Raw genomic sequence first — 21373 nt, forward strand, 5'->3', positions numbered from 1 at the left:
ATAAAATCATCATGGCTTGGGATTGAAAGACAGAAAATTATGGGTTCAAGTCCTGCCTCTTCTACTAGTAATGTGACATAGAGCTGAGGGGAACATTGACAAAAAGAAATATGAATCTTTTGCCCAAAACTGAAAAGCTCTTTCCAATTTTGTAGAGCACAGACCTGACACAGAATGAAAACATTTATATCTTCAGTCTTTTTAGTCTGCTCATTTGGTTTTCCTGCTTGAGAGATCAGTGCCATCTATCACTGAAAAATTACAGCAAGTGTGGTGTTGGTATTTCAGATCGACTCCAACATATTTTACTTTGTTATGGTATCAGAATAGAGAGAAGTGCCACTCACTCTCCTATCCATTCAGTCACAATGATCATTCTAATGTTTTTGAGTAGAGACAACCTAAAACTCAACGGAACCCATCTACTAGCTGTATGACCCTAGACAAGTCAGTTTACTGAGCTTCAGTTTCCTCATGCTTCAGATGAGAAAAGTTGGATGAAATTCTCTATAAGACACTATAGAGCTCTAAATCTGGATTCCAAGATCCAAATCCTCGGTCTTGAGACATGTTGCATCACACCAACCTGGGTGCTAAGGAAAGTATGGTTATCATTCAAGCTCAGTTCACCATGTTTCAGGGTTCCCACCACAGTTGCCATAGTGGTCTCAGGATACATAGAAGTCGCCCCTATATATGATCTTCATTGACACTCTCCTACTTTGCTCTATCCCCACAAACACATGCACAGTCATATCATGATTTCTTTGGTTATTATGATCTTCCTCCTCCTTTTGGTCATCTAGTTCAGCTATTGACACAATATCTGACCTCTGGTGCAAAAAATGAGAGAAGACAATTCACTTAATCTCTCTGAACCTCGGTTTCTTCATCTGTAAAAGGAGGAGATTGGATTAGATGGATTGTAAGATCTCTTCCTACTGTACATCTAAGATCTTATCATCTTAGGAAAAATAATAGTAGTTAGCATTTATACAGCATTTTAAAATTTGCAAAGCACCTTACATATGCTATCACATTTTATCCTCACAACAAATAGACTTGTGAAGAATGTATTATTATTTCCCCCATTTTAGAGGTGAGGAAACCGAGGCTGAGAGAGGTTCAGTTACTTGCCCAGGGTCACATTGCTAGTGTTTCAGGTAGGATTTGAATTCAAACTATCCTGACTTCAGGTCCAACTCTATTCACAACACCTCCTAGATACCTAGGATGGCTCTTAATGGTTCACCCCTGAATAATCAAGAATTGTCTTACTATTTGTCTCAACATGAACACATAAGGAAAAAATAATCAAGATGACAGTCAAGAGAAGATTTAAAAAAAACTAGTCCTTTAACATACAAAATACACACAAACGTATTCATTAGTGTGAGTTCAATGGCCATTACATCTTAATACAGTATCTGAATACTTTTTTGATTTAAATTTATTAAATTCATGTTAGAGACTTGGGTGCCTAAGTTGATCCATTATTTCTATTTCATTCCCTTCTGGTGGTTTAAAGTGGCATTAATGCGATGTTATAATAGATACCGTTGGTCGAGCTGAGTGAACAATGAGAACCTGTGGCTATTCATGCTTCATTCCACTCCAGCTCACCTCTGATTCCAGTTAATATTCCAATCAAATTTTGAAGCTAAAAATAGAGCGAAGGTATACTGTTCAACTGTACCCACAAAGAATTTCATTGTGTGTAAGTCAGGGACAAATACAAAGCAAGTGCAGAGGAAAGGCTATGAGATAGCGACGTGGTCTGTGAGGACAAAGGGAAAATAAATGACAAATACCATCCTCCTTTTTATCTGTTGATAGGGTTTTATAATTCCAAGGCAATTCCTTGCAATTCTGCCTGGTGGAAGATGCAGCGATGTGAAAACCTGCCTGATCCCATGGCTGCTACCTGTCAGCTTTGGAACTGAAATCAGCTGCAAGGGCTCCCCTTGAGCATTAGCACAAGAATGACTTGACTTATGTATTTTCAATGGATGCAAATGTCAACCTTATCATTGAAGAGGACATATGGCACCAAGTTCTGCAAATGGAAGTCTGTTTCATAATGAGTTCAAATCTCCTGCTGAGATTGGAAACCTGGAGCAGCCAAAGGCAGAGGTCAGTGCGCAAAGTGGGACTCCCATCAGCGCACTAGGCAGTGCCTGCCCCTTCTGGAAATGGAAATGCCAGTTCACAGAACAATCTTTTTTTCATAAGTTGTCTTGAGAAAAATCAGATAAAATATGAGCAAAGGGGAAAAACTGAGATATTTCCAAGTATTATCAAGGTAAATTGAATACAATATGCATTATTCCCCAAACATAGGAAAGTGGTTTCTATTGTTTAAAATTTCATTAAAATTTCAAGAATACTATTAAGTATTAGTTGTACTTTTAAACCTTGTGGTTGAAAGCAAGATGTAACCGGGAAGTCCTTTCTTTGAAATACTGGGTCCACTAAACTATAATCACAACTTGTAAAGAGAAGACTTCCAGCTATTTTTGGTCTCCATGTCCAACCATACCATCACATAAGATCAGATGTGAAACAAGGATCCCCAATGTTGCCAGCATTATTCAATACTATATTGGAAATGCTGGTAATAGCAATAAGGAAAGAAAAATAGAAGGAATCAGGATAGGGAGGGAGGTATAAAACTATCTCTTTCTGCAGATGATATGATGATATACTTGGAAAATCCTGAAGTCTTAACTAAAAAGTTACTTGAAACAAACCATAGCTTTAGCAAAGTGGCAGGATATAAAGTAAATCCATATAAATCATCATCATTCTTATATATCATTAAAAAAATCTGCAATAAGAGATAATAAAAGATACCCCATTTAAAATAACTCTACAGGGGCGGAGCCAAGATGGTGGCTGGTAAGCAGGGACTAGAGTGAGCTCTGTACCGAGTCCCTCCAAAAACCTATGGAAAATGGCTCTGAACCAATTCTAGAATGGCAGAACCCACAGAACAGCAGAGGGAAGCAGGGCTCCAGCCCAGGACGGCCTGGATGGTCTCTGGGTGAGGTCTATCCCACACGGAGCTGGGAGCTGAAACGGAGGGAGCAGAGCCCAGCCTGAGCGGCGTGGAACAACCAAACTTGGAGTTGGGCGGATTGGGTCCCTAGCGCCCTGAATATGTGAGCTGCGGCAGTTACCAGACCCCTCAACCCACAAACACCAAAGACGGCGGAGAAGGTTAGTGGGAAAAGCTGTGGGAGTGGAAAGAGTTCGCTGTTTGGCTTCCAGCCCTGGGGGCAGTGGAGGTGGAGTAGCTACAGTTGCTGCTGCTTCTGGCCCCAGGCCCACCTGGTGGGAGGAATTAAGCGTTGGATCAGAGCAGGAGTGCAACAGCCTGCTGAAGATCTAAGCCCAGCCCGGGCTGGGGGTTCTTGGGGAAGGAGTAGTGCGGGTCTGACAGAGCTGGCACCTCCCCCCAAAACATGGAACATAGAATTCGTTAGTCTACAAGCAGTCATATCCCACTGAAAAACTCAGGGGTCAAGTTAGTTGGTTGGGAATATGGCCAGGCAGCGAAAATGCGCCCAGATTCAGTCTCAGACTTTGGATTCTTTCTTTGGTGACAAAGAAGACCAAAACATACAGCCTAAAGAAGACAACAAAGTCGTAGAGCCTACAACAAAAGCCTCCAAGAAAAACATGAACTGGCCCCAGGGCATAGAAGAACTCAAAAAGGATTTGGAAAAGCAAGTTAGAGAAGTAGAGGAAAAATTGGGAAGAGAAATGAGAAGGATGCGAGAAAACCATGAAAAACTAGTCAATGACTTGCTAAAGGAGACCCAAAAAAATACTGAAAAATACACTGAAGAAAACAACACCTTAAAAAACAGACTAACTCAAATGGCAAAAGAGCTCCAAAAAGCCAATGAGGAGAAGAATGCCTTGAAAGGCAGAATTAGCCAAATGGAAAAGGAGGTCCAAAAGACCACTGAAGAAAATACTACTTTAAAAATTAGATTGGAGCAAGTGGAAGCTAGTGACTTTATGAGAAATCAGGATATTATAAAACAGAACCAAAGGAATGAAAAAATGGAAGACAATGTGAAATACATCCTTGGGAAAACCACTGACCTGGAAAATAGATCCAGGAGAGATAAAATAACTCTACATAGAATAAAATACCTGGGAGTACACCTGCCAAAACAAACCCAAGAACTATATAAACAAAGTTATAAAAGCTTTTTATAAAAATGAAATCAGATTTACATAATTGGAGAAATATTAATTGTTCACAGGCAGGCAGCACCAATATAATATAAATGAAAATTTTATCCAAACTAATTTGTATATTCAATGCCATCTCAATTAAGTTACCAAAAAAATTTACTGAATTAGAAAAAATTCTAAGAAAATTCACATAGAAGAACAAAAGGTCAAGAATATCAAAGGATATAATGGGAAAAATGTAAAAGAAAGTTTATCATTACCAGATCTTATCTACATTATAAGGCAGTAATTATCCAAACTATCTGATTCTGGATAAGAAATGGAAAGGTAGATCAATGGAATAGAGTAGACAAAAATTTACGGCAGCAAATAAATATAATAATCTTGTATTTGACAAATGTAAAGACAAGATTTTGGGATAAGAATACATTATTTGGTTAAAATTGTTGGGAAAACTGGAAAGCAGTATGTCAGAAAGTGGGCATGGATCATTATCTTATATCATTTACTAGGATAAAGTCAAAATGGATATATGACCTAGATATAAAGAGAGGGATTACAAGAAAATTAGAAGAATATGGAATATATTACCTAGCAGACATAAATAGGCAAACAATTTATGGATAAACAAGAGATAGCAAATTTAGTGGTAAAATGGATAACTTTGGTTACATTATATTAAAAAGTTTTTGCACAAATAAAACAATGAGCCAAGATCAGAAGGAAAGAAAAAAAAATTGGAGGGATTGGAATTTATAGATAGTTTCTCAGATTAAGGTCTCATATCTCAAATATACAAGGAACTTTGTAAAATCTATAAGAATACAAGTCATTCCCCAATTGATAAATGATCAAAGGATATTAACAGACAGTTTTCCAATGAAGAAATGTAAATAATTTATAGTTATATGAAAAAATACTCCTAAATCATTATTGGAGAAATGCAAATTAAAACAACCTTGATATATCATGTTATACCTACCAGATTGGCTAAAATGACTTAAGGGGAAAGTAAAAATTGTGGGAGGGAATGTAGAAAATTGAGGTACTAATTCTTTGTTGGTGGAATTGTGAATTGATCCAACCATTTTGGAAAGCAATGTGTAATTATTCCCCAAAGTTATTACCTATACCCTTTGACCCAGCAATACCATTACTTTCTCTGTTTCTGAAGATGATTAGAAAAAAAGGAAAATAACTTATATGTTTGAAAATGTTTTATAGCAGCTCTCTTTGTGGTGGCAAAGAACTAGAAAATGCAGGGCTACCCAAACACTTGGCAATGGCTGAACAACTTGTGGTGTATGATTGTGACAGAATACTACTGTGCTATAAGAAATAATGAGCTCAATGATCTTAGAAAAACACGGAAAGACTTACGCAAAATACTGAAGAGCAAAATGAGCAGAACCAAGAGAACATTATATACAATAACAGCAATAATTTCAAGAATGATTTTGAATGAATAAGTTATTTTGACTATTATAAGTACCCAAATTAACTATAAAGGACATATGAAGAAAGATGCTATCTACATAAAGAGAAAGAACTGATAAATAGAAGTATGTATGGAATAATTTTACATATATATGTACATATACATATACATAAATATACACATATGTGTGTATTTATGTCTCAGGATGACCATCTCTAGCGCAAGGCAGGGGAGAGAAGAAAAAAAGGAAAAAGCAATTTACATGATAACTTTGTTGTATATTTAAAAGGAGTAGCAAGTTATATGTAGTAGATTTGCAGTTTCATGTGCTATCATCTTTTTTTTTTAAATTATACTATGTTATGGAAATGCTTGTTTTATTCCATAAATTAAAATAAAATAAATTTTAAAAAAAGAATAAAGGAAATACATAGGAAAATGCATAGAACAGTAGGAAGAGTCCTGAATTTGGCATCAGTAGTCCTTGGTTATAATCCTGAGTCCTCCACTTACTCCTTGCATGACCTTAAGGAAATTATTTAACTTCTCTAGGCCTCAGTTTCCTTAACTGTAAAATAAAGGGTTTAAGTTAGATGACCATTATGATTCCCTCTAGCTCTACATCTATGATCATATGAATCTTGTATAAGTGAATCAGATGGCCTCTGAACTTCTTTTCCATCTCTAAGATTCTGGGGGGCGGTTCCCAACAGAAAACAGAAAAAAAAAGATATCTTCAATTTTGGATCCAATAAATTATGGAAATGCTGACTAAACTTAAGGCTAAAGAGAATTCAGCCTTAATATAGGCAAAGAAAGATTTTAAAGGGTATCCTTAGCAAAAGCACCATGGTGTAGTAGATAGGATGCTATCTTCAGAACCAGGAAGATCAAGGTCCAAATCTCACCTGTGATGCATACTGACCATGTAATATTGGATAGCTATTTAACTTCTCAGTGTTGGTTGACTCTTAGACTAAGTTTCATATACTTGTAGACTATATTTCATAGGCCTCATAGATTAAATTTCACCAAATTATGTTGGTAAAAGGAGTTTCTTCAATCCAGTTGGTTCCCTAGACTAATGATATCACAAGTTAAGTCCCTATCCTTAACAAAACCTTTGGTGACTTAACCTAATGAGTAGCTACCGTATTTGCTATGAATAGCGTGTGTGTACATTTCTATCCTGAATCTTACTGTGGCTTGCACAATAAGAGAATTGTGTCATTTCAGTTCTGAGTATTCCATTTCTGATTGGTGTTCGTACCAAGGGTCTTGACAAAGCTCTTGTTTTCTGATGATAAATTCATATTTCTGACATCCTAGACACCAGGCTCACAGATAGCTCATCCAAGACACAACATGAGAACAGTGTGGTCTTGCTGCTAAAGATTATGATATAAAAAGATACTGATATGGATCCCAATCACAACTGAAAGTACCCTTTTGACACAAAATAGATGAAAAAACTACCATGTAGTAGAAAAAAAAACACTGGGCTTAGAGTCAAAGATAAGCAAGTAACTCAATCCCTGGGCCTCACCTAGTTTCTTGATTTGGAAAGTTGGTGAATTGAATTAAAATGATCTCAAAGGCTCCTTCTGGCTCTATGGTTCTATATTCCTATAAAATTCTTTTTTTTCCAAAAGCAGATAGGTATATTAATTCAGAGTAAAGCAAAGCTACTACGTGATGAAGTAGAAATCTCATGAAACACATAAAAAGAATACTTCAGTTCAAATTCCATCTCTATACATTTATTAGCTAGGTGACTTTGGGCAAGTCACTCATTCTTCTCTGAGACTCACTTTTCCTATCTATAAAATGAAGATAATAATACCTACCATACAAGGATCATATGAAGATAAAATGAAATAATGTACCTAAGTATTCTATAACTATAAAGCGGTATTTGTAAATGAGAATTACCAATAGTATCACTTTATTATTACTTTCATTTGGTCGTTTTCAGTCATGTCTGACTCTTTGTGACCCCATTTGGGATTTTTTTGGTAAAGATACTAGAGCAATTTGCCATTTCCTTCTCCAGCTTATTTTTATAGATAAGAAAACTGAGGCAAACAGGGTTAAGTGACTTGCCCAGGGTCACACAGCTAATACGTGTCCAAGACCAGATCTGAACTCAAGAAGAGTAGTCTTCCTGACTTTGAGGCCCCGTACTCTATCCACTGTGCCACCAAGATGCCCGATTTAATTAATTTATTATTAATTTTACACTGTTATATAAGAAATGATGGTATTGAAAGCACACAGACTGATGAGCTTAGGTTGGGCTTTATGAAATATCTGTACTTAAGGAAAAGAGGTCAACCCTGCTCTAGTTTCCTATGCTTTATACATTCAGAAACTAATTTTTTTTCAATTCACCCAGAAGTCCTCAAGCTCTTGGGAAACCAATTCATGTTTCCTAAATTCACAAAATCCTGATTTCTTTATAAATCATAAAGTCAAGTTTCTCAGTTTAAATAGGAAATATACTCATACCTGTTTCCTGATGTTGAGACCTGGGAAACTGTATTAGTAATCAGAAAACCATTTGGTGAGTATAGGTTCAAAGGAAAATGAGCTGAGTAATCTTAAGTAACATTTTATCTAAGCTTGGGTAGAGTTTACTATCCCTGCTGCTCTATAAAGTCCACTTTTCTGGAGATTGGGATGCAGTTGTGTGACACATACACTATTCCTCTCCTTTGTAGACCTAATGTGCTGACAAAAAGCTTATTTTTTAAATCTTTTCTCTAGATTTCCTATAATTCATCTTTCCTCTGTTATAACATTATTTTATGATGGATATGTTATAGTTGATTAGATGAATTATGTTACATTAGTTATATTTTAAATTGAAATCATCTTAAAAGGATTTGAAGAAATACTCTAGCCTCATTAGTAATCTACTTAAAAATTGTGTCAAGGTAGGTTAATTCTGAAGTAGGCTGGTCTTGTTTAATCCAATTCATGTTCGCTCAGCCTCATTTTCAAAGAACTTTCCAAAAACATTTTATCACCAAGTTCTTGGGATATGGTCTCTTTGGAACTTATGGTTTGTTATGGATTCTATACAGAGTTGTAGAATCTTAATGTTGAAAAGAATCTTAGAGGTCATCTAATGTAACATTTTACCCAATGCAGGGATCCTCTCCACTGCATTCCTTACAGGTAGCCATCTAGTGAATATTTAAAAGATTCTGGAGAATTCTATACTTTTAAGGTGGGACAATCCAGACTGAGACCACTCTAATGTGGTGATAATGTGATTGAAGATCTTTCTCACCCATTCAATAGGCCTCAGGTGGGGCCAGTTAAGACAGGCAGGCCCTTACCCTTGTGATACCAATCACTGATTAAAGATCTTTCCCACATTCTTTTGCCTGTTGGGTGCGAAGCCCTTGGGTCCTAAAAAGAACATATACACCCAGAAGGTAGCTATTGAGAACTGAGAATTGAGAATTCAGAAGCCAGAAGAGAAGCCAAACTTCAGAATTCAGCCCAAAGAGAAGGAGTAAGAACTCTGAGTCCACAGAGCTGCAGAAGAGAGTGCTGAAGGGAGAGTGGAGATCAGAGAGCTGCAGACCAGAGGGCTGAGGCGGGAGAGAACACAGGCAAGCAAACAGGATTCATGAGTGATTGTTTATGGTAAGGCCCTAGCAGGGCAAGAAAGTTACAGGATGACTTGGCTCTTTGCTATAATACCCTGTTTTTAATCTCCTTGTTCCTACATTGACATGGACTTACTGGTTCTGGAATACAATTACTGCTATATCAAATTGGAATTACTGGTTCTGGGATGTGATTCTTTGCTGCCTAAATAAGTGTTATACTTCCTCTGCCTTCTACCTAGAGAGTTTTTCATACTTTGCAATTATGAACCATACAGGCATGTTCATGGTCATCCTCCAGGTTATGAATCTTGCCTCACTGATATATGTAATTATTATGCTCTTTCTTATATTGAGCCTAAATATGATTCCTTATAACTTCTATATTCAAATTGATTGGTTGCAGGTGTGTCCTCTGCCACTATACAAAATAAGCTCAATCCTTCCACAGGAAAACCCTTTGAACATTTGAAGACAACTGATCCCTTCAAACTCTTCTCAATGATGAAGTTCTCTGTCCTCTTCTGGATATGCTCTGATTTGTCATGGTACTTCATAAAATATGGCTTCCAAAACTGAACACACAACTCTAAATGTGGTATAATCATCGCAGAGAAAAGCAGTAGAATCATTCTCCTCATCCTTGGTAGTGTTCTGTATCTGAAGTACCCTAAAATTACATGAATGGGTTTTTTTTTAAATTATTGGAATGTCTCATTGTTGACTTATATTGAGTTTACAGTCAAATAAAACTACAAAGTCTTCTTCACATTAACTGTTGTCTAGGAAATTCTCCATCATTGTGCACTTGCACAATTCTGGGTGTTTTTTTTAACATAAGTGCAGGACATTATACTTTTATCCCTATCAAATTCATCTTATGAGACTCAGCCCATTGTTCTATCCTACGAGAGCTTTTTTAATGTATTGAGATGATCGCCCAATATATTAACTATCTTTCAGCTAACAATCAGCTTTTGTCATTTACAAATTTTATAAATAGAACTTCTGTATACTTGTTCAAGTCATTAATAAAACTGTCAAATATTGAACAACCAAAGGTGTAGCTCTGTGGCCTGCCTCAAGAGGCGACAATTTTAGTTACCCTGAACCAACACTATTTAGATCAGGACTTTCAACCAGCTATTGCTCCACCTCATAGCAATATGGCCCATATTTCTCAAACTTATTCAAAAGAATGTCATGAATGACTTTGTCAAATATTTTGTTAAACTTAACAGAGACAATATTTATATGATTTTCTTGATTTTTAAATCTCTAACCTTATCAAGAAAGGATACTTCCTGAACCCAGATATTTTAGATATTTCTCAAGACATACGGAGTATTAATTGTTCTTCAGTTATCTGGAACTTCTCCCATTTCATATGTTCATATTACTAAACCTAATTGCATCTACAAATTCTTTCAGCATCCTAGGATGCTATCTATCTGGACCAGTATAGATAGGCATATTAAAAAAACCTAGGCACTATTTTCAGTGCCTTCTCAAGCAAGGTTATTCTATGTTTTAAAAGTTGAAGACTTTTCTACCATCGGGGAAAAATGGAATAAAAATAGGAATTGAGTAGCCATTTTCCTTTCATCAGCCACTACCACAGCATCATTGCAAACAGTGAGGGTAGGCTTTCCTTGTTTTTCTTGCTCTTTATATATGTCTGAAAGCCATAGTTTGTCTTTCACTTTTTGCCAACTCTCAGTTCAATCCTATACTTCCTGGTACGATTTTCATATAACCTCTGTACCACTCCTTGTCTATGTGTCATGTTATAATCTTTTGTAAATGTGCCAAGCAAGACAAACTGCCACTACCACCATATTGACCAAGACCTCCCCCCAGATCCTGAGGGGGATAGCCTAGGATCACAAACCCAAAAGCCTTAGGAATAGTAAAGCTTGCAACCCATTGCTCTCAGTAATAATCTTAGGAAGCAGTTTGTGTAGGGGGTTATCTTACTTTTCTGTTTGTGTTCCAAGTACTTAGGAGAATGCTTTGCCCATAGAAAGCACTTTATAAATTCTTCATTTATTTATTCATTTATTCCTTAAGTCTTGACTTATTAGAGAAGTCCTCGTACAGTTACAGTTTCTTTGTCTCCTTCCTTTCTTCTATGTTAAGATGATTTGCAATTGTTTTGTAAAGAGTTTCCCACCATTACTCTTCACTCCTCTTCCTCTTTTAAAGTCCTGGTCTGGGCTCATATCTCACATATCTCTAAATCTGTTGAAATTGGTTTTCTTAAATGATGAGTAAATGTCCAAATATGGCCAGCATTCTGATTCGATACACTACAAAAGTCTTTTTTTTGGAATCAAAAACTTTTGTAATCAAATCTTTTATTTTTCTAGTCTTTTTACATCACATTCCTCACCATGTACTCTTTGTTTCCAGTAACACTGGCCTTCTTTTCCATTAATAAGACACTCAAACCCTGGGCTCCAGGAATTTCCTTTAGCTCTCCCCCATGCCTGGAATGCTCTCGTTCTTCATGTCTGCTCCTGGCTTTCTGGGCTATCCTAGTTTCCTTAAAGTCCCAACTAAAATCTTATTTCCTACAGGAAGCAATTCCTAACCTCTCTTTTTTATTTTTGCTTTGACTTTGGGTATAAAACCAGCATTTCATAACAAAGTGCAATAAAAGAGATGATTGTATATGAAACTGCAATCTACTATGCACAACTTGCTATTGCTTTCAAATATGCAACCAAATTATCGTTTAAATTTCTTTTTTTTTTTTTTCTTGCCTCAATCCCGGCCCTAGAAATGGCTACCAGGAGAGACAAATAGACAAATATGTAAAATTATTCTATATACACTTATATTTATCAGTTCTTTCTCTGGATGTATATATATATATATGTATGTATATATATATATATGTGTGTGTGTGTGTGTGTGTGTGTGTGTGTGTGTGTGTGTGTATCATCTTTCTCCCTCAGAAGGCAAGCAATTCAACATAGGCCACACATGTATCATTATGCAAAACACTTCCATAATAGCCATGTTATGAAAGACTAACTATATTTCCCTCCATCCTATCCTGTCCCCCTTTATTCAATTTTCTCCCTTGACCTTGTCCCTTTTCAAAGTTTCTTTTTGACTACCTTCTTCCCAAATCTGCCCTCCCTTCTATCATCTCTGCCCTAATCTCCTTCCCCCCTACTGTCCCGTAGGGTAAGATCCTCAACTGAGTATGTATGTTATTCCCTCCTTAAGTCAAATCCAATGAGAGCAAGATTCACTCATTCCCTTTCACCTGCACATTTTTCCCATCCATTATAACTGCTTTTTCTTGCCACTTTTATGTGAGATAATTTATCTGATTCTATCTCTCCCTTTCTCCTCCCAATATATTCCTTTCTTGCCCCTTAATTTTATTTTATTTTTTAGATATCAACCCTTCATATTCAACTCATCCTGTTCCCTCTGTCTATATGTGTGTGTGTGTGTGTGTGTGTGTGTGTGTGTGTGTGTGTACTCCCCACAACTACTCTAATACTGAGGAAGGTCCCATGAGTTACAAATATCATCTTGACATGTAGGAATATAAACAACAAAATAGTTCCACTTTAGTAAGTCCCTTATGACTTCTCTTTCCTGTTTATCTTTTCATGCTTCTCTTGATTCTTGTATTTGAAAGTCAAATTTTCTACTCAGCTCTGGTCTTTTCATTGAGAATGCTTGAAAGTCCTCTATTTTATTGAAAATCCATATTTTTCCCTGGAGCATTATACTCAGTTTTGCTGGGTAGGTGATTCTTAGTTTTAATCCTAGCTCCTTTTACTTCCAGAATATCATATCGCAAGCACTTCTATCCCTTAATGTAGAAGCTGCTAGATCTTGTGTTATCCTGATTGTGTTCCCACAATACTTGAATTATTTCTTTCTGGCTACTTGCAATATTTTCTCCTTGACCTGGGAACTCTGGAATTTCAGCACAATATTCCTAGAAGCTTTCATTTAGGGATCTCTTTCAGGAGGCAATTGGTGGATTCTTTCAGTTTCTATTTTACCCTCTGGCTCTAGAATATCATGGCAGTTCTTCTTGATAATTCTTGAAAGATGATATCTAGGCTCTTTTTTGATGATGCATTTCAGGTAGTCCAAAAATTTTAAAATTATCTCTCCTGGATCTATCCTTCAGGTCAGTAGTTTTTCCAATGAGATATTTCACATTATCTTCCATTTTTTAATTATTTTGGTTCTGTTTTGTAATTGCTTGATTTCTCATGAAGTCACTAGTTTCCACTTGCTCCAATCTAATTTTTAAGGTAGTATTTTCCTCAGCGGTCTTTTGGAACTCCTTTTCCATTTGGCTAATTCTGTCTCTTAAAGTATTCTTCTCCTCATTGGCTTTTGGGAGCTCTTTTGCCATTTGGGTCAGCCTACTTTTTAAGGTAGTATTTTCTTCAGTATTTTTGGGATTTCCTTTAGTAAGTCATTGACTTGTTTTTCTTGCATCACTCTCATTTCTCTTCCCAATTTTTCTTCTACTTCTCTTACTTGATTTTCCAAATACTTTTTGAACTCTTCCATGGCCTGAGACCAATTAATATTTTTCTTGGAGGTTTTTGATGTAGGATCTTTGACTTTGTTGACTTCTTCTGGCTGTACATTTTGGTCTTCTTTGTCATCAAAAAAAAAGATTCTATAGTCTGAGTCCTTTTACGTTGCTTGCTCTTCTTCCCAGCCAATTACTTGACTTTTGAGCTATTGGTCAGGCTATGACTGCTTTCAGAATGGAGAGTGCTTTCTCCCAAGCTTCAGGGGTTGTGTGCTGCTGTTTTCAGAGCTACCTTTATTCTGAGGTGGTTTGATGCTCCTCTCCTGGGTCTGTGCTCTGGTCTGTGAGTGCAAGCACTCAATTCTGCCATGTAATTTCCAGGAGGACTGCCTGTCCACAGTTACCACCATTATCAATCTCTGCCATGCTAGCATTCCTCCTCCCCCAAAAACCTCCAAGCAGGACTGCAACCCAGATCCAAGCAGGGCAAAGCAAGAGAACCCTGACTCTGTTACAGCAAAGTGTTGCCTGCACTCCTGCTCTGATCTGCTGTTTGATTCCTCCCACTGTGTGGGCCAGGAGCTCTGGAAGCAGCTGCCTGAGCTTCCTACTACTACCTGCCTGCTGTCCCCAGGGCTGGGACCAGATCCCAAACTTCTCTCACCCAGATCCAGTAGTTTTCCCTCTGACTTGCTCCCCTGTCTTTGGAGTTTGTGGGTTGACAAGTCTGGTAACTGTCACAGCTCAGTGATTCAGGGTCCTGAGGCCTTCTCTGCCCAGTCTAGTCCCAGCCTGGTCTGTCTTGGCACACCTGGGGTCTGCTCCCAGTACGGTGCAATAGAACCTTCCCAGAGACCATCCAGGTCATCTTGGACTGCAGACTTGTTTCCCTCTGTCATTTTGTGGGTTCTGTAGCTCTAGAATTAATTTAGAGTCACTTTTTATAGATGTTTGGAGGAATTTGGAGGAGAGCTTAAGCAAGTCCCTATTTTCAAGCCGCCATCTTGGCTCTGTCCCTCCTAGCTTATTAGGGAATCACAGTTTAATAATTCTTTGGGCATAATTCTAGATTGCTTTCCAAAATAGTTGGATCAGTTCACAATTCCAGCAATAATGAATTAATTTCCCATTTTTTCCACATCCCCTCCAAAGTTTTAGCCAATCTGGTAGGTATAAAATGAAATATCAAGATTGTTTTAATTTGCATTTCTCTAATCAATAATGATTTAGAGCATTTTTTCACATTACTCTAAATTATTTTGATTTCTTCATTGGAAAACTGCCTGTTCTTATCCTTTCACCATTTATCAACTGGGGAATGACTCATATTGTTACAGATTTGACAGAGTGCTAATTATTATTTGTGAATTTTAATCCATCATATTTTTACTCACTACTTTCCTTCTCAGTCTCTTTTTACCCTATCCCTGTTACTTTATTTTTCCCCTTACCCTCTTAATCATTATTTTACCCACCCCTCAAATCCCTCTCTTATCTTCCCTTCCAACCCTCCTAATCATATTCTATGAATCCTTTTTAAAGTTCCTTCCCTATTCTGTCCCCCAGTTTTCTCACCTCTCTAGAAATTCAGAAGACTTCTGAATCTCTTTAGAGGTACACTTTGTTTCTTCTTCAAACCAGATGAGAGGAAGTTTCCAACATTACCACTCCTCCACTCCAATGGCTTTCTCTGTATTTGTTCTTCCTTTTATGTCATATTTTATAAGATAATTGCTCTTCTTTATCTTCTTGCACCCAATTTTGTTTTTTAGACTCTCTCCATCACACATAACTCAGCAACCTTTCTTTCAAGCTATCTTAGTAATGATAACAGTTTCAAGAATACTGATAGTATTTTCATATATAATAAATACACTCTAATCCATCTTAATTCTAGTACCTTCATTCTCTTAATTATTTCTTATTCCTCCTATATATAGCTTGTTTGTAAATATTTGTTTGCTTGTTATCCCCCCCCCCCAATTTCCTCATATTGTGAGTTCCTTTAAGGCAGAAACTGTCTTTTTCCAGTTTTGTGTTCTCAGTGATTAGCACAGTGTGTGGCACATAGTGAGTGCTTAATAAATGTTAATGACTCATTTTCTTATTTGACTATTATAAGATTTTTTTTAAAAGCCTTTTTTTCTCCCAATGTCAATCCCACTTCACATTCCACATTTTCTTTGAGAGTAATAATTAACTTAAAAATAACATTATTTATTTTCCTCACTGAAAGATGAGATTGTAAATAAGGTAAACAAAGAATTGATTATATACTCTACTTTTAGAAGTTTAAGACTACCAGCAGTTCTGAAGGCTGTTGAAGTTCCTTATCACTGGAGAATCTTCTGTGATATCATCTTCTGTAATAGTTTTATGATCTGTTTTAGGAAAGTATCATCCTGAACACGTATGATGATGATGATGATGACGATGATGATGAAGGTGATGATGACTCCCTTTTAACTAGTATCTTATATTTTACAAAGCCCTTTCCTATACTAATGTGTATGATTCTTCATTTAAAATTTTCAAGATCTCAACTCACAGATCATTTCATCAACTACATCGCTCTGAAGATGAAAGAAATACTGCTATCCAAACACTTTATTGGGGGGAGGAGTCAGGCTTTTGGTTTATCCAAATCTTACTTTTATTGGATTGCAGTGAGAATGTGTGAAATTTGTGCTTGCTTAATGACTTATGACCATTATGTTTTAATTAAAGAATGATTCAGATGGAAAAATAAAGAAGAAATATGGCCACACTAGTGGTGGGGGTAACACAGGAGGAAATCACAGCTTCTCATTACATCCTGAAATTCCTTGATTACATTTACTCAGATTTCCCTTCTTAATTTTTTTTATTGTAATGTGCTTTAGATTGCCCACATCTGCCATGAATGCCCATTTCCATTGCTTTCAGGGTAATTCTCATTTTTAGTTCTTCAGAGGCTTTAGCATTCCCTGACTTAGCCAAACAAAACTAACAGAATGTTGGCATTAAAAAGATAGGCCTTACTTTCAGGTAGAAATCTGAGCTCATTAAAAGAAACAAGAAGTTTTGTAAAAGCTATCCAGCCAGCTCTTTCGCCTGTTCATCTCTAGGCTAAGCTCATTGTTTATTTGCTGTGTCAGTCCAAGATTATATGTATGTATATGTATTTGTATGCAGGTGTGTGTGTGTGTGTGTGTGTGTGTGTGTGTGTTTGTGTGTGTGTGTGAAATACTACCTTAAAGGCTTTCCTGAGACTTGGTATTTACAATTGATATTGTCAAAAATAGATATGATTTAGTGGAGCCAAGATGGATTAGAGGCCACAACCCAGCTGAACTCTCTCAACATTCTCCTGCAAAGTACTTTAAAATAATGCCTCAAATCAAATTTTGGAGTGGCAGAGCCAACAAAAGATCAGGGTGAGACAATTTTCTGGCCTGAGAAAACTTAGTAGCTCAACAAGAAAGGTTTGTGAAACTACAGTGGAGGTCTGTCTAGGGTACACCCACATAGAAGAAGCAATAATGGTTGTAGCGGTGGCAGCAGCTTCTAAAGCTCTCAGCTCAGAGACAGTATAGGGATTGGACAACTACTTAGAAAGAGATTATAGAGGACCCTTTGCTGCCATTGGGTAGAGCTGGCACTGATTGACAACTCCATTGCCAAACATACTTCTGGGTCACAGTTCCAAGGTACAGAGGAGCACTTATGGTTGGTCATAAGGAAGCAGGGACTTTGGTTTGAGTTTCTAGACACAGAGAGCACTAGCAACTGCAGGGGATCAAGTACTGAACTTCCTGGGTAAAAACCAGAGCACAGACCAAGAGAACAGTAACCACATCTCTTCCCCCATAACACCACCTAGGGAAGCAACAAAAACTTGCAGAGCCCTCAGAACTAGCTCAGAAAACAGCAGCATGAAAAAGTCTGATACTTGAGACAGTGCTTCCAACCATCCTAGAGAACAATTTAGAACTATGCCCAAAGGGCATAAAACTGTGCAGACACTGAGCCAGCAATTCCACTACTATGTTTGTATCCCAAAGAGGTCAAAGAAAAGCAAAAGTGGGGGGCAGAGCGAAGATGGTGGCTGGAAAGCAGAGACTTGTGCGAGCTCTCCCCCAGGTCCCTCCAAACACCTATAAAAATGGCTCTGAACAAATTCTAGACATGCAGAACCCACAAAATAGCACAGGGAAGCAGGGCTCCAGCCCAGGACAGCCTGAATGGTTGCTGGTAAGGGTCTATTGCACGGAGCTGGGAGCAGAGCAGAGCCCAGTGTGGGCTGCGCCAGGACCAACCAGACTGGGAGCCAGATGGAACAGGCCACAGGACCCTGAATCATTGAGCTGTGGCAATTACCAGACTTCTCAACCCACAAATGCCAAAGACAACAGAGAAGGTTAGTGGGTAGAACTGCTAGGACAGAGGGAAAGGAGTTCACAGTTGGCCCCAGCCCCAGGGGCATGGAAGTGGTGCAGCTCTGGTTTCCAGCTGCTTCCAGCTGCAGTTGCTTCCATCCCCAGGGCCACCAGGTGGGAGGAATTAAGTGGCTTATCAGAGTGGGAGTGCAGAGCCTGCTTGGATCTGAGTTGTGGTCTGAGCTGGTGGTTCTTGGGAGAGGAGGAGCCTTGGTGTGGCAGAGCTTGCTGAGTAGAAGTAGCTCTGAAAACAGCAGCACAAGGCCCCTAAAGCCTGGGACAAAGTACTCTCTACTCTACAAGCAGTCATACCTTTACAAAAAACTTAAGGGTTAAGTAGTTAGCTGGGAACATGAACAGGCAGCAAAAGAAACACAGATTCAGAATCAGACTTTGGAATCTTATTTTTTTTTGGTGACAAAGAAGACAAAAATATACAGCCAGAGGAAGTCAACAAAGTCAAAGAGCCTACATCAAATGCCTCCAAGAAAAATATGAATTGGTCTCAGGCCATGGAAGAGCTCAAAAAGGATTTGGAAAAGCAAGTAAGAGAAGTAGAGGAAAAATTGGGAAGAGAAATGAGAGTGATGCAAAAAATATTGAAGAAAATAACACCTTAAAAATAGACTAACTCAAATCACGAAAGAGCTCCAAAAAGCCAATGAGAAGAATGCCTTGAAAGGCACAATTAACTAAACGGAAAAGGAGGTCCAAAATACCACTGAAGAAAATACTACCTTAAAAATTAGACTGGAGCAAGTGGAAGCTGGTGACTTTATGAGAAATCAAGATATTATAAAACAGAACCAAAGGAATGAAAAAATGGAAGACAATGTGAAATATCTCATTGCAAAAAACACTGACCTGGAAAATAGATCCAGGAGAGATAATTTAAAAATTATTGGACTACCTGAAAGCCATGATCAAAAAAAGAGCCTCGATATCATCTTTCAAGAAATTATCAAGGAGAACTGCCCTGACATTCTAGAGCCAGAGGGTAAAATAGAAATTGAAAGAATCTGCTGATTGCCTCCTGAAAAAGATCCCAAAAAGAAAACTCCTAGGAATACTGTTGCCAAATTCCAGAGCTCCCAGGTCAAGGAGAAAATATGACAAGCAGCCAGAAAGAAATAATTTGAATATTGTGGAAACACATTCAGGATAACAAGATCTAGAAGCTTCTACATTAAGGGACCAAAGGGCTTGGAATATGATATTCCAGAGGTCAATGGAGCTAGGATTAAAACCAAGAATCACCTACCCAGCAAAACTGAGTATAATTCTCCAAGGCAAAATTGAAGCATATTTTTCTTACTTTTCTTGCTTTTTTATACTATAGCTAATATGGAAACATGTTTTGCATGATTTCACATGTATAATTGATGTCATATTGCTTGCCTTCTCAGTGGATGGGGCAGCGGTGGGAAAGAGGGAGATAATTTGGACCTCAAAATTTTTAAACAAAAAAATTTTAAGAGCCAACTTGCCAAGACAAACCTAGGAACTATATGAACACAATTACAAAACACTTTTCACACAAATAAAGTCATACAAAAACAATTGGAAAAATATTAATTGCTTATGAGTAGCCTGAGCTAATATAATAACAATGACAATTTTACCTAAATTAATCTATTTATTCAGTGTCATACCAAACTACCAAAAATATTTTATAAATCTAAAAATGAATAGTAAAAAAATTCATCTGGAAGAACAAAAGTTCAAGAAAATCAAGGAGATCCCTGTGGGGGTGGGGAAAGTGAAGAACGGAGATCTAGCCATACCAGATCTCAAACAATATTATGTAACTATCGAAACAATCTGGTACTGGCTAAGAAATAGAGTGGTGAATCAGTGGAATAAATTAGGTACACAATACATTGTAGTAAATGATGATAGTAATCTAGTATATGCTAATCCCAAAGATCTAAGTTTTTGGAACAAAAACTCATTATTTGACAAAACTGTTTGGAAAATGGGAAAACAATGTGTCAGAAACTAGGTATAGACCAACATCTCATACCATATACCAAGATAAGGCAACATGGGTATGTGATTTACACACAATACAACAAGCAAATTAGAAGAGCATGGAATATCATGTCAGGTATTGGTTGATATGTCTAAGTACATAGATATGTGAAATCAGAGGAAATATATGTTTCTATATATACACAAAGCACACACAAATGCATACATACTATATACATGTTCATGTGTGTGTTGTCTACCCTGTTATATTGTGAGCTCCTTGAGGACAGGAAATATGTTTTTGTCTTTCTTTTTATACTCAGCACATAAATGTACTTATTAATCCTTAACTTTAATGATGAAGATAATAGTGATGATATGATTGGTCATGTGCACAGCTTTATTCAGAGAATAATCTTGGATGTACTGTTCATGGGGAGATTTTTTTGAACAGGAAAATATAGAAAACCATTCTCCTAATAGTAAAAACAAATAAGTAAAATAAAAAGATTCCACAACTCTGTAATTAGCATAAAACAGACAGGATTTTTCTCCTGGATATCATGGGAGTTGGTGGGACTTTCCTTATTAGGCGACAAGATTCATCTTCCTTGATACAGTTCAGAAACTGCTATCACCACAGCTCATGGTGTTCTATGATACTTAGCTCTTGAGGAGAAGGTGCTAATGGGTAATTTCTTAGAAATTTAATCATTTTATTTTTGAGGTATTTACAGTTAATCCACAAGATGTATTACAAAGCAAATGCCGAATTTTCAATATATACATAGATAAAAATTGCAAAAACCAGATAAACAAAAAAAGAAGGGATATTTCAATTGAATTGGAATATAATCATCACCTTTCCTACATAACTTTATTTCATGTTATGAACACATGTCTAAAAGTTAATATGAGAAACCTTGTAGTCTTTTTCTCTGTTGTCAAATGCCCAAATGTATAGCCACCCTGATGTTTCATATTATGCATAATCCCAAAGTCAGAGAATGGGGTCAAGCAAACAGAGAGTGGAGAAAGAAGAAACAGTTTATACCTCTACCTCCTTAAGACTTCATCTGTTGTCTGATAATCTCTTCCTACACTCATACAACTGAATTTGCAAAGGGTATAGGAAGTATATCACTATCTGTATCTACCTTCAAATGCTTATATGTCAAGCGGAACATTCCTG

Source organism: Trichosurus vulpecula, chromosome 7 (genome assembly GCF_011100635.1).
Source record: "Trichosurus vulpecula isolate mTriVul1 chromosome 7, mTriVul1.pri, whole genome shotgun sequence".
In the NCBI taxonomy this organism is placed as follows: domain Eukaryota; kingdom Metazoa; phylum Chordata; class Mammalia; order Diprotodontia; family Phalangeridae; genus Trichosurus; species Trichosurus vulpecula.